The sequence below is a fragment of the Myiozetetes cayanensis genome, unplaced genomic scaffold (genome assembly GCF_022539395.1).
Source record: "Myiozetetes cayanensis isolate MyiCay16 unplaced genomic scaffold, myiCay2020 scf5-8, whole genome shotgun sequence".
Classification (NCBI taxonomy): domain Eukaryota; kingdom Metazoa; phylum Chordata; class Aves; order Passeriformes; family Tyrannidae; genus Myiozetetes; species Myiozetetes cayanensis.
The window spans coordinates 40223930-40238212 of NW_026087742.1; positions in this window are offsets into that span (position 1 = coordinate 40223930).

Genomic DNA, 14283 nt, shown 5'->3' on the forward strand with positions numbered 1-14283 from the left:
AAGGTGACTTGGGCACCCTTCTATTTTCCCTAGTTTAGACATAGCCATAGATGCCATGGCTATTTTGGCCAAGATTCTGGACTGCTTAGAAATTGCATTGGGAGAAAGGGAACAGCTTTCAGGCACCAAAAAATGTGGTTGACTCTTAAAAGAGAGTGGCACGAGCAATTAGTTTGTAGCGGCAAGAGAGGAATGCTTAGACAAGAATTACTGGATATTTATGAGCCTTCCAATACAAGGAAGACATTGGAAAACTTTAGAGAGTTCTTTGGAGGCCACCAAGAAGGTCAAGGGGCTGGAGCAAATGCCTTGTGGGAAGAGGTTTTAAGTAACTGGCCTTATTCAGCCTGGAGAAGAGACAACTTTGCTGATAGGGACTTACTGGCAGCTCACTATTGCCTACAGGGAGGTTATCAAGTTCCATGGGGGGAGGACAGGGAACAGAGGATGCTATAAGTGCATAAGAGAAAAATATTTTCCCCATGAGGGCAGTTAGGCAGTGGCACAGGTTGCCCGGAGAAGTTGTGCAGTCACCATGCTTGGAAGTACTGAAAATTTGACTGAATAAACCCCAGAGCAATCCATTCTGACTTCAGAGCTGACCCTGCTATTGGGGACCTCCCAGGGTCCCCTCTAACGTGAAATGTACTATGCCTCTGTCTGGCAGATTACTTATATGTTCATCATTCTAAGCAAAGTGTATAAATTACAGTAAGAAAATAATGTAATTTTCCTCTTTCTACTTTGTACTCCATACAGAAATGACCTGCAAGTCCTTCAGTTTTACTGCTGCCTCATAAGCCATCAGCAAGTTCAGGGCTAAGTCAGTGGAAAATGAAGCATTCACAAAATAAATGGATGAATGAAGTGTTAAACCATAATAGGGCAAGCCAAAAACAATTTAGAGGGACCTCACTTAAGGCATAAAAACAAAAATAAATGTTCTGAACACTTCAGAAGCAGGATGCCTGCCAAGGAGAGTATTGGGTTATTAGATGAAGTGTAAAATGAGTACTCAGGGAAGGTAAGACCACAACACAAACCTAAATTCTTTACATGAAAATACCTTTCAAAAAAGCTGCATAGTTCCCACACTGATTTCTCTCTCTCTGTTTTTTTAAATAAGGGATGAGCCTTAGGGATCATCTTAAACTGACCTGTAAAAATAAGAAGTCTTGGAAGAAACTGAAAAAACTACTAATAAGAAACAAGCTGTCAGGTTCTCATCTAGGAGTCCTAAAGAAGCTCAAGTAACTCAAGCACAATGTTGTCCTGCTACTCAGTATGCTGTCCAAGCTATCATTTAACTGGGCTGTGGTTCTTGCGAAAGGAAAAGTTCACTTTTTCAACAGTTCTCCATAAAGACTTTTTTCTATGTAAAAATTACTGAAGTTGTAAACCAATAAAATTTAATACTCAACTATTTTAAAAAAAGAAAGGTCAGCATAGATTTTTAAGTCATATTTTAGAGGAACCATTTGTTAACTTTTATAAAAGCTTGACTTTTTCAACGGAGTCAGGAAAATATTTGATACAGTATACAGGGATTTGTACAATGTGGAAAAAGTTGGGGAAAAGGAACTAAGTTGTACAACAAGAAAAAAAATTTAGAGAAATATGGAGGAAGAGAGTGAGTAATGTTGTGCCATTTTATAACAGCTGAGGATCTCTATTTCCTACCTGATCTTTACCAGAGCAGGAATCCCAGGCCAGAATATTTGCTGTCACTCTTCAGTACAATGGTGTACTTCTTTGAGGAGAAGTCTGCATTAATTTCACTGCTTTTATTACAATCAGATGTGCTGTGCCCATGGGTAGGTTATATCTTAATGTGTGTACCCTTCATGCCTCTCTCTCAGATGCTGACTGATTGATCATCCTGAAAGGTGGCAAAGGATTGGCAGTAACCAACCAATTTTTATTTTGCTCATATTGCTTATATGTCAAATAACTGATGCAAAGCATATTAACAGTAAGAAGGGAGATTCCTTCCTTCCTTTCTCCCTCCCTCTCTCCCTTCCTGCCTTCCTCTAACTCAACTAATATCTGGTTGGCCATTAAAGTGTTAGGAGAGAATGAAGAATTTTTTTTTCTTGGCAGTTCTAATCCAGTTCATATAAAAGGATAGACGGTATCACACCTTCTTCTAGGGCTTACCTGGAGCAGCAACAACAGAATTGCAGGAATTAATACAAACAAAAGTATTCTGACTGCAATTCCTGATGGACTCCTGAAGTAACTAGAGAAAGACCTGAAGGTTTAAAGCTGATCACTTGCACAGAGCTGCTTCTAGCAGTGAGCTGATGAGATGTGAAATTTGGCTTGCCACAGGCAGGTCAGAATTGCCCTGTCATGTGTCTGTGATGCCAGTGTAATTAATCCCTGTAAATCCCATTTTTAAATAGCTTAAACTAAATGTTTGAAACATGTTTCATTCTACTGTTCATTGAATTAATTCTCTTTCATTATATGGAAATGAAATTATTCAAACTGGTAAAACTGGAAACCACCCTTAAATGAAGTACAAGAAAGCTGTTTTCTTAACATATTATTAATTGTCTGGTTTTAACAGTATAGGAGACATTTACAAAGCATAGGAAGATCCTTGTGGTGATTTTCTTGGAAGGCCAAGAACAGAGCAATACATTGGCCAAAGGACCATCTTTGAACTCAGCTCAAACTATCTGCTACTGAATGTTGCTGGAGACAAAAGGAGGAGGGGGAGGCGGATCTTTGGCTCGACCCATTCTGTGGGTTGTTTAATCCAAGTGAGATTTTACAGTAGATCTCATATGACAGAAATTGTTTCTTAGCTACATTCCATCATGACCACCTTGAAGACCTGTCTAGGGGAGCCTAATTAACATAAATCATCGGAAGGCGTAAGTGCCATGGAAAACTCAGAAAATGTACATGGACACTCCAAGCAGCTGTAAATAATCAACGTGTCCCTGTTGTCTTCAGGGAAACTGCTGGTTCACATCAACTGATGCCTCACTGAGTTACTTTGACCTTAGCTCTGTGCAGTGGGGGCAGTGGCTGGTTGTTTTGGTTTTCTTCATGGGGTTGATTAAGAAATTTATGCAGATTTTTTTTTCCCATTGAAAAATGATGATTCACTAGAACAAAAATGCTTCTGAGAAGGAAAGCACATTGAAACCAGTCCTAAATAAAAGATTAGAAAAGGTTTTCAACACTTTAGAGTGTCCCTCTAAGACTGATGCAATACAGATTTTATCCCTTACTTCATAGGAATTTTCTGTTTTGAAATCTAAACATATTTCTTCATATCTAAAAGGATACCAAAATAAGTTAAATGATACATCTAGGATGAGTCTAATTCACTTTCTTTAACAAATTATCTAATCACAAAATAAAATGTATTCAAGCAGTTAACACAAAAATTACATGTAAAAAGAATTAATTTGCTTTGTAAACAAAGGTGTGATTTAACCAAAGATATACAAGTACATTTTTTGTAACTACGGGGACCCATTTCTGCATTCAGAAAGTTTAGTTTCCAGAGTATGGCCAATTTCAATGTACATACCATAGTCTTTGCTCCAAAAAGATGACTACAATTTTCGATCACTTCTGGATGAATTGCCTACCTACTCATAGCATGAAAGAATGTGTCACTGGAAATTATTTTCCCAGATTATAATAACATGAGTAGTACAGGCTTATGATAGGAGATAAACTGTAGTCTCTGTGTTAGAACATGTGCCCTGGTTTATCATGCTGTTTTGTTCCTACAGATCACTATGGTAGTCTGGGTTTTTCAGGGTGCTGGAATAGAAATATAAAAAATACATATTTTCAGACAAGCAAGAAGACTAAAAAAATTTCAAATTCAGTTACTAAAATGGCTATTGCCCACAGCAAAAAGTACAGAAACCAATCTGAAACCACAGACACCAACATTTCCCTTCAGAATTCAGAATATGGGGTGTGATATTTTGATAATTATGAATGGGATTTTGGATGTGCCTCAGGCTCACTAATCCTTTGGAGTTATGAACCTTATGAAAAATCCCATCTTGTGTTTTTAAGGATTTCATGAGAATTTGATATTCAGCAAACCCCAGGTCTATCAGATTTTTGCTGAAGTGTTGACACAGTCTTTTACTTGGGAATAATACCAGGGTATTTTTCTCTACATAAAATTACTCTCATCAGTAGTTGAGTGTTTTCTAACCAAGTTATCCATGGAGCCCCTGGTGGTCTACTGGTAAAGGCGCCGCGCTATCACCGCGGAGACCCGGGTTCGATTCCCGGTCAGGGCCACTCCCGGGCAGGTGGGGCTCGTTAGCCCTTAAAGGCAACCCACCTACGTCCTAAGGACCTCGCTGCCACCGTCCAAGCTCGCTTGGCCCCGGCAGATGAACCTTAGGATTAAAGGGTGGGCTCAGTTCCGCGCACACTGTGTCTCACCTAAAAAATCCAATGCGCAGGCTGGAAGGTGGAAAGACCTTCCCCGGATCTTCGCTTGCGAAGACTGGCCATTATCTGGTCCAAACTGGGACCAGATATGGCTTTCACCTGGCTGAGCAAGTCATCCTCAACTGCCATGGTGTGACCTAAAATCCCAGTGTAGCTGTTGGTCCCAAGAGCCTTGCCCCAGTTCCTGACGCTGCCCAGGAGGAGTGGCAGGCCAGATAGTGTTGGCACATGCTGTCTGTCAGAGAACACTCCCTGTCACTGGGGTTCGCTCCCCTTTATTTTGCAGCCCTTTTTTAGATTTAATTAAAAGTGTAGCAGTCCTTTCACCCTATGTTAAAATTAGTTCGTAAAGTACGTGGACAGAGCTATCTGAAGGTCAGCTGATCCATCAGAGGATCCAGGGAGCTGGAGTCCTGTCAGCCTAACCTCAGGAAAGTTATGGAACAGAACATCTTGGGTGCAATCACACAGCATATGCAGGACAACCTAGGACTCAGTATTGGGGTTGGTCCTGCTTGATATCTTTATCAATGATCTGGATGAGAGAATCAAGTGCACCCTCAGTCGGTTTGCAGATGACACCAAGTTGGGCAAGAGTATTGATCTGCTGGAGGGCAGGAAGGCTCTGCAGAGGGAACTGGATGGGCTGGATCAATGGCCCAAGGCCAATTGTATGATGTTCAACAAGGCAAAGTACCAGATCCTGCACTTCAGTCACAACAAACCCAGGCAGTACTACAGAGTATAAAATCACGGAATTTGGAGCGGCACTTTAAGTAGACAAATAGCCAAATTATTTAGAACTCTTTAAAATGGATGAAATTTTAAGTAGACAGTATAAATTAAAACAAGTAAGGTAAGAAATGATGATCACCAACTGAGAGCACTGTTACCAGAGCTCAGGGTCCCCAGCCACGGAAGGCTGCACTGTGAAATGCACTTGGTCATTTTCAAAAACTACTTAAAAGTCACTGAAGATTGTTGTATAGAAATGTTACATTTTATTCAAAAGCAGTGAACAAGTAGAGCCTTTATTAACTCTTAATGTGTGGTGTTTTTCCTCCTTTCCTTTTCTCACTGTCTTTTCTGTACCATTCAATGGTTCACACACCTTTCAGTAGAGATGGGATGACTGTCAAAAGCAAATGGATTGTGCATACCATGCTTTGGTAGTAGGAGACAGGCTTTTAATTGTCTTTTTAATCCCAACATAAATAAAATTAACTGGCTTTGGAATTATTGTCTTCAATTTTTCATGTCTAACTCAAACTTTGTGAGGTCCCCAAAGCAATAAAAGAAACACTTTAGCTATACTTCATTGGTTTCTCCTTGTTCTTTTGGGCACTGAGGGGCATTCTGCCAGAAATAGTTGTAAATGGCACCATCCCTATAAAGGACATTGAAAATTGTGTTTTCAAAACCCTTCAGGTGTGACCAATTCTTCCTAAAGACCTCCTGGGGGTTTCTGCAGGAAGAACAGCTGACAGGACATAGAGAGGCTATAAACACACTTAAACATTGTCAAGGCATCAGGCTGCAGACCCGTGCAAGCAGCAAACCCCCAGTATCACAGCCTGACTGTGAATTTTGACTGGGGTCCTTCATGGCTTAGAAACAGGAAAGGGTACAGGAAAGGGTGGAGGCAGTAAGTGCTCCCACGGTCCATCATAATGAAAATGAGTTAGAAAAGGCAGAGAGGCCAATCTGAAACGTGCACTGAGGAATGCAAAACATGGCAGGTGAAACCCAGTGCATGCTATTCCCCTCCTTGTCCCTTCCTTTCCTGGAGTTTTATACAATGGAGATGACTTACCTCAATAAATTGCTCTTTTGTGATCTTTTATGTTGTATTGAGTTAGATTTTACGCTCTGTTTAACTGAGCTAAAATAATAGATTAGAAGATTGCTGTACACAAATAATAATTAAAAGAGATGGCTTCCTAGAAGTAGAGCAGACAGCAGCAGAAAGTTTTTAGGATAGAGCAGTGAGACAATGTATTAAAATTATTGAATAATTGTAATATACAATAATTCTTAAATAAGAATTACTTCTGGGTTAATTTTCCATAGTGATTTAATTGGAAAAAATGGTTAGTAGCAAGGGAGACTACAGAAGAATACAGCAGATGAAGCCATGTAACTTCATCAGGCAAATGCTTTACTGCCATCATAGTGACAAGCTGAGATCAAGTATGAAGGGGTACAAGCTCATGGGTCAGAGACAGGGTAATGACCTCACTTGCCCTGTTCTAAACTGGATTAACTCCCATACTCAACACAGTTGTGCTACAAAAATGAGATCTGATGTTGGCTCTGAGAAACGTCTTTACAATGTACTGAGCTGTACTCAGCTAATTTGAAGCGGGAAAACAGTTAAGCCAGGATAGTTTGTACCAGCTGACAGTCTGCCACACTAACTGAATGGCAACTTCATAAAAATCAAGCACTGTAGGAACACGTTCAATATTTAGGAAAATTGCAAACCACAAAATGAAAAAATAAAATGCAACAAGGCACCTTGGGGCCACACTTGCACCTTGCAGTGTTGACTATTTCTGTATTATCATAGAATCACAGAATCTTAGAATATCCTGAGTTGGAAGGGACTCACAAGGATCATCAAAGTCCAACTTTTGGCCTTGCACAGGATGGCCCCAAGAATCGCACAATGTACCTGAGCTCACTGTCCAAGTATTTCTTGAACTTTAAAACCTTGGTGTTGTGACCACTTCCCTGGGGAGCCTATTCCAGTGCCCAGCCACTCTCTGGGCAGAAGAGAACCTTTTCCTAATATCCAACTTAGACCTCCTCTGACACAGCTTCATGACTTTCCCTTGGGTCACTCATCACCAGAGAGATCAGTGCCTGTCCCTCAGCTTCTCCTCATGAGGAAGTTGTAGACCCCACTGAGGTCTTCCCTCAGTCTCCTCCAGGCTGAACAGACCAAGTGACCTCAGTTGCTCTTTGTATGGCTTCCCTTCTAGACCCTTCACCATTTCCATAACCCTCCTTTGGACACTTTCTAATAGCTCAATATCCTTCTTATATTGTGTTTCTGTGCTTGTTCCTACAGCCTCACTTCGCTTTTAGTCCACAAGCAAAACAGAAGAGAAATTGTATTACCTTTAATATTTGCCCATGATGATGATAATGATTCCCCATCTTGATGGCTGTCTAGGCACTGCTTTAGAAAGCAGTGTTATTACATGAAAGGCAGGATACTCTATTTCTCTTCTCTTACAGCTTTGAGAATACATAATTTTCTGTATATTTGTTTGCCTTCCTCAGGATGGATACTGTGATATAAGTTTAACCTTCCTTGTAACTGTTAAGGTTTCATCTGTGTCTGGATGATTCAACTACATTCAAGTTCCCTTTAAAAAACAGATGTTAACTTATTTTTATGCAAAAATTGAGGAACTTTATACCTGGGACAAAAATATTCATGAGCACAACTCTAGATGGATGTTCTTTGTAGAGAAATATTTTTGTCTTATTAAGGAAAATGCATTAATGCAAATGTGAGTGTGAGAAGTTATAAACATTAAAGGTAATCCCATCTCAAAGCTACTTACAGAGACAGAAATTATTAGACAGTCTTTATAATGCTATAAATTAAGTCTGATTTGAACTTCATTTTAAACTCCGTAGTGAAAAAGAAATCAGAATTTTCTGTTAAATACAAAAGCTTAAATGAGAATTCAGCACACAGGAGACAGCGGGCTGACAATATACAATCTCACTGAAGCTTGAGTGTGCATAGACTAGCACAGTTAATCAAAAACTCCACTCATCTGCCAACTCTTTATGCATTCATCAAAGCTCAGCAGAGAGTTATCAGCACAGAAGATTCATACATCAAGGCTTCAGCTCTGGCTTCCTTGACATCCCAAGCAGATTAGCCTGTGACAGATTTCTGTAGCGCAGCAAGCATCCCAAAGTGGAGCTACAATGGAGATGACAAACAAATACTTGGCATCTGATGTCATGTCCACTTGTTCCATCAAAACCAACAAGGCTCCACTAAGGTTATTGAAGTCATGCAGGTTTAGGAGCTGTGTTTTGATTCAGGCAACGTGACAGGACAAGTTCTCAGCAGCTCGATGAAGAAGATAACCTACTGATCCTTTCAGAGACCACATGAATAAATAAATCCCTTTCAGACTCCTTTCAAAACAGCTATGTGTCTCCCATGCAAACAGGCCAAAGGAGAGCTGGCTCACAAATAACTGTTCAAAAATGCTCTTTCTGTCCTCACGAGGTATCCCAAAGGGGATTATGATGTTCTTTTCAGTGCCTTAAGGAAGCAACAGTAGATCAATTATGTCCCCACATTTCAGCGCCTCATGCAGCTGATGTTGGGCAGGTATTGGATGGCTGAAGATGTTTTGATCTGGGTTTGAAGCCAACCCTTAAGGGGCATCTTGCCTGGGAAAATCCCACAATCCCACAAGTCTACTTACATAAGAGATTGGACAATGTTTTCTATCACAGAGTTAGGGCAGGGGTAGAAGAAAGGACCATCCCTACCTAGGGATCTCAGGACTAGGCTACGGATGGGCAGGAGCAAATGTGCCTGTCTTTCTCAATATGTGAAAACCCCCAGCCCATTCATTTTGTTCCTCTGTGTGAGGTTCTTGTTCAGCCTGGAGAAGAGAAGGCTCTGGAGAGACTTTATTGTGGCCTTTAAATATATAAAGGGGGTTTATAAGAAAGATGGAAAGAGACCTTTTACCAGGGCCTAATAGGACAAGGGGCAACAGCTTTAAGCTTAAAAAAGGTAGATTTAGATTAGAATAAGAAAATTTTTATGATAAGGGTGGTAAGGCACTGCAACAGGTTTCTCAGAGAAGTTATGTGTGCCCCATCATTGAAATTATTCAAGGACAGATTGAATGGGCACAGAGCAACCTGATCTAGTGAAAAATGTTTCTGTCCATGGCAGGGGATTGGATTAGATGAATGATCCCTTCCACTACAAGCCATTTTATGATTTTATGATCACTCCACTGAGAATTTGCAAAGGGTTCCAAGAGAGTAAATTTACTGAAAAACCTCATAGGTTGAGGTAAAGACAATTTAATGGCTAACACAAAAGTCACTCATGCAAGCAAAGCAAAACAAGGAATTTATTCCTCGTTTTCCATGGGCAGGCAGGTGTTCAGCCATCCCTAGGAAAGCAGGAATACATCATATGTAACGGTGACTTGGGAATAGAAACTCCATCACTCCAAATGTACCCCCTTTTCTTTCTCCTTCCCCCAGTTTATATGCTGAGCACAGCACCAATACAATCTGGGATGTCCCTAGCATTAGTTGGGCTCAGCTGTCCCACCTGTGTCCCCTTCCAGATTCTTGTGCACCTACCTCCATCCTCCTCACTGGTGGGATGGGGTGAGAGGCAGAAAGGCCTGTGTAAACCTTGCTCAGTAGTAACTAAAACATCCCTCTGCTATCAAGGCTGTTTCCAGTACAGATCCAAAGCATAGCCCCGCATCAGCTATTATGAATAAAATAACCTATATCCCAGCCCAAACCAGCACACTCCCTTCTACCCTTCCAATTCTTTCCCCCATCCCATGGGTAAAGAATGAGAAAGTGGCTACTTGGAGCTTAGCTGCCTGACGGGGTTAAACTAGACTTGTTCATAGTGGTATGGATGCTGTTCAAAGGATGAGGCAGCAGCCATACTCATTTTGGTAGCGCCTTGTAAGGCTCATTAAACATAAGCTGTCAGCCAGCTATTAGAAAAGGATGACAGATCAAGGTATTATAAGAATCTATAGAGCGATAACTTTCCTGTACAGCTGACTGACCAAGCATCTCCACATACAGAAAGGAGGGAGTTCTATACCCTGTTACCTCCTGCAACATAGCAAGAAGTCCGGATTACATGAATTGCATCAGTCATGTCACTCACTCACTTAAAGGAATGGCTCAAGTAAATTCTCTGGAATTGATATACAACTTGTACTCAAGTCACAGCACACAAAGGAACACTTTAGACACAGGGAATTCTAAATTTTCATTTGGTAAAAATAAAACATCAATACCCAATAAATGAATTTACAAATGCTTTTGTAAATAAGCTTAGATTTACTGTAAATGCTAGAATTATAAAGAGACACTGTTCTTTTTTAGAAAACAGCCAGGACAGATAAAATGAAACCTCCAGGTTGCCATGGAATCTTCTTATATAGACAGCTTTAGGAAATGTCGGTTCCAAATAGACATAAATGCCTTGTAAAATTTTTTGCAAGAACAGGCATAAACCTTCAAGACTCTCAACAGAATTTTCTTCCCTATCAATACTCTGCAATGAACTAAATAGTTTTTAGAGGTGTTTCTCCTCAGAGGTAGATGGCTTTCAAGAGTCTCAAACCGGTGAAGCCCCTTCAGAATGGAATTTAAATGCACATATAATTCATGTAAAGAAAATTGTTTCCTGATAGTTATGGGGATAGATACATTAAAAAAAAATTTATTCTTGAACCCGGTCTATTTGCAAAGTCTAATTGTTGCACGTTTTAATAGTTTCACTAATTCAGTTAAAAATGTAAATATAACAAGGTCTAGGATTACCTCAATCCCCTTTAGGAATGTAAAATGCTTTAAGAACATATATTGCTTCCCCAGCTCACAGCAACCTGGTCATTAGAAGAGTGGCAGCTGTTAAAACTAGCAATAAATTATGGAAGCCAAGAATCTGAATCGACTGGGCCGATAATCCATTTACCAGAAACTGCCTTTTAATAGTCAGAACACTCATGTAAATTTTCTCTTCATGTTTTATTTCATACACACATGCACATATAGACACACACATTTCACTTAAAAGGGAATTGCTTTAAAGTATTTCTATCGCCTACCTGAAGACTGTAAGCATGCTTGACCTTCAGATAGTCCTGTTTAGGACCAGAGACTATTTAGGGGTATTACAGATGACCCTATGAATAGTGTGGACCCCAACAGCCACTGTACAAAATGAGTTATATGACCAGCAGTGATACCCAAGCCTTGCTGAGACTGCAAGCAGGGATCTGCCATCAGCTGCCTCCAGCTGATGTCTGACTAGAGAAAAATAAGATTTTCTACATTAGGAAGGTCTTGGCCTGAAGGCAGAACCATATGATCACATCTACATTAACAAGTGGCTTGGTTCATGTGAACTTAGCACGTATTTCTTGCAAGGCAAGTGAACTCACAGGTGTGTCACAGATGGAGTCATGCACCTCACTTGTAAGAGAGCAGCTGCAACATACTTTATTGATCTAAACCAGTGAGTTAAAAAAGTTCAATGGTAAATGCAACAGTGGTTTAACAGATTTGATAGCAAGGTAAACTTGACTGTTTACTGCATGCAGGGCAGGGTCAGACAGAACTGCCACGGAGACCCACCTGTTGAGTCATGAGGCTCAGAAAGAACTCTCTTCCATACTAAAATCCTTTTCAGAGAGGAATCTAGGTGTAGCTGGATCCAATCCTAGTCCCAACTTGGTCAACAGTTTATGTCTGACAGATTATATATCCAATCTTTTATATTAAGATTTCAACATTTAGCATCTCTTAACCACTGAGTATCTGATGCAATACAGACTCTAAACCCTGAGGAATAACCTTGACATCCCTACTCAAGAGGAAATGCCATGCAGCCCACTGCCATGCAGGATTATTCAACAGGCCCTGGGCTGTCCACTACCTATGGAGTAAGACTGTAAGTAAGACAGCTGCATACCAGCAAGATATTAAGGTCACCGTTCCAGACCACCCCCAGCTATCCTGTTGATATCTGCTCCCCAAATTCCAGAATAAACTGAATGCAGCCATCACAGCCCCAACTGAGGGGCTGGGAGAGGTCACCATCACAAGGTACTAGTGGGATTTGGCTCCACAACTAAAAGCACAGTGAAAGGCAGCCAGACCTGAGCTGGGAGTAGAGCAGCAACACTGTAAATACAAAGGGGAGCCTCAGGTGCCTCTGGTAGGCTCAGGTAAACACAAAGGGAGGTGCCTGCTTTGCCTTGGCTGCTCAGGAGGGAGAGGTTGGATGCAGTTTGGGGGTGAAGACCCTCTGCAGAGCTGTATCCCACCTCTGGGCAGCAACTTGTGTTTCAAGGAAAGACCAAGCACTCCAGTAACATGTGCCAGCATCTGCTCTGGGCTCTTCTGGCAGCTGTTGCAGAGCTAAATTCTAGCCTTGCACCCCAGAGGTGATCAGCTGCTGCCCTCAAGCAAGGAATTTCATTACTCATATCTTGTCTTTACCTGCCCACTTGCAAATGTTTAAGTGATAAGATTTTCCAGCCTTTTTTAAAAGCCAGTCACAGGTTTTGCCACTGTGAGATCCTATGAACAAACAAAGCATCTTCTTGCCTCCTTTCCTCCATCTGCTTTGTGTCACTCATACCTGGGATGCCCTTTCAGCCAGGATGAGAGGGTCATGGTGCATGGCCAGGGTTTTCTTTAAGGGCAGCTTTCCAACAAAGGAGTGATATACTTTTTATAAATATAAAATACTTCAGTGCTGAACAATTCTGTCATTGGGAATATTAAAATATGATCAGAGATATTTTATGCAGCTGTTATTAAATAGTCATTAAACATTTCTGGAAATTACACTCCCTGAGGATTTGACATTGAAGAATAGACTGTCAAGGCCCAGTCTGAGCCATGACTTATAAAAATATAAACCTACCAAGTGCATTAAACTTGTCTTCATCATCAGCTATCTCTGAGTTCAACAATTTTCTACATACCAGAGAAAGAGTTTTGTCCAAAGCATCTGTTTCTATCCAGACCTCATCCCGGGACCATGATGTCCTATAGGCACATGTAGCACATGGATTTACAGTAGAGGAGGTGTCAAAAAGACCACAAGAAGTCCATTTGCCTTAGGATCTCAAGGGTCATTTTTGGACTTAAGAATGAAATGGCATTTATCTCAACCAGTTTTATATCTTGACAAAGCAGGCTCCCATACCAGTGCTCAGAGGCAGTGTTTGAGAGCTGCAGGCAGTGGAGTGACATGAACTGACTTGGGGCACAGCTCATCTGGCATGTCAGATGTACTTCATGATGGTTTGATCTGTGCTTTGGTGATGACTGTTCCTTGGCCAGTTATGAAGGTAACTGTCTCAGGTGACTGGTTCAGATGTCCAGACTTTGTGTCTACCAGGCTGTCTCATTTAGAGATCCAGTTCCCCTTCTTCTGCCCCCCAAACCAATCACAAATTCCCAGCAGCAGCTTAAAGTTTCTTCCCTGAATGTCAGTGCTTTCACCTGGAGATTGATAAAGACAACATGAGGGTTTATGCCTCTTCCAAATTTATTCTTTCCAGATGCAGAGGTAATGTCTTTCATATTGCAACTGAGAGGAGCATACAGTGGATTGGTCTATTTTTACCTAAATTTTACGAAATGTAGTGCTTCCTTCCTGCTGCTGCCTTGAGCTCTGCAGGGCTTTTATCTGCAGGGAAAATCCCCTTATTTACAGACTAGTCCAGATTCCCAGGGCACTCAAACTCTTATTCCCCCTACCAGAGATGTGGCTCAGTTGTAACCAGGCAGTTCACCTGACTCCACTGGAAGTTTTGGTCCTCTGCTCTCATACAAATTGCTCTGCTAAGGGAGAACAATTCTCCTTCTTAATGAATATGCAAAAAGCCAATTTCCACACTCATAAGTCTCTCAGCTGGTTAGTTAAAAGCCTCCACTGGTGGTATACAACAGCAAGAATAACAGTTTGATTAATCCCCATCTACTGGTCTAAACTAAAACCCATGCCATTTTGTCACATTGCAGTGACAGAGTCATCATAAAACAATACAACTTGAAATGGCT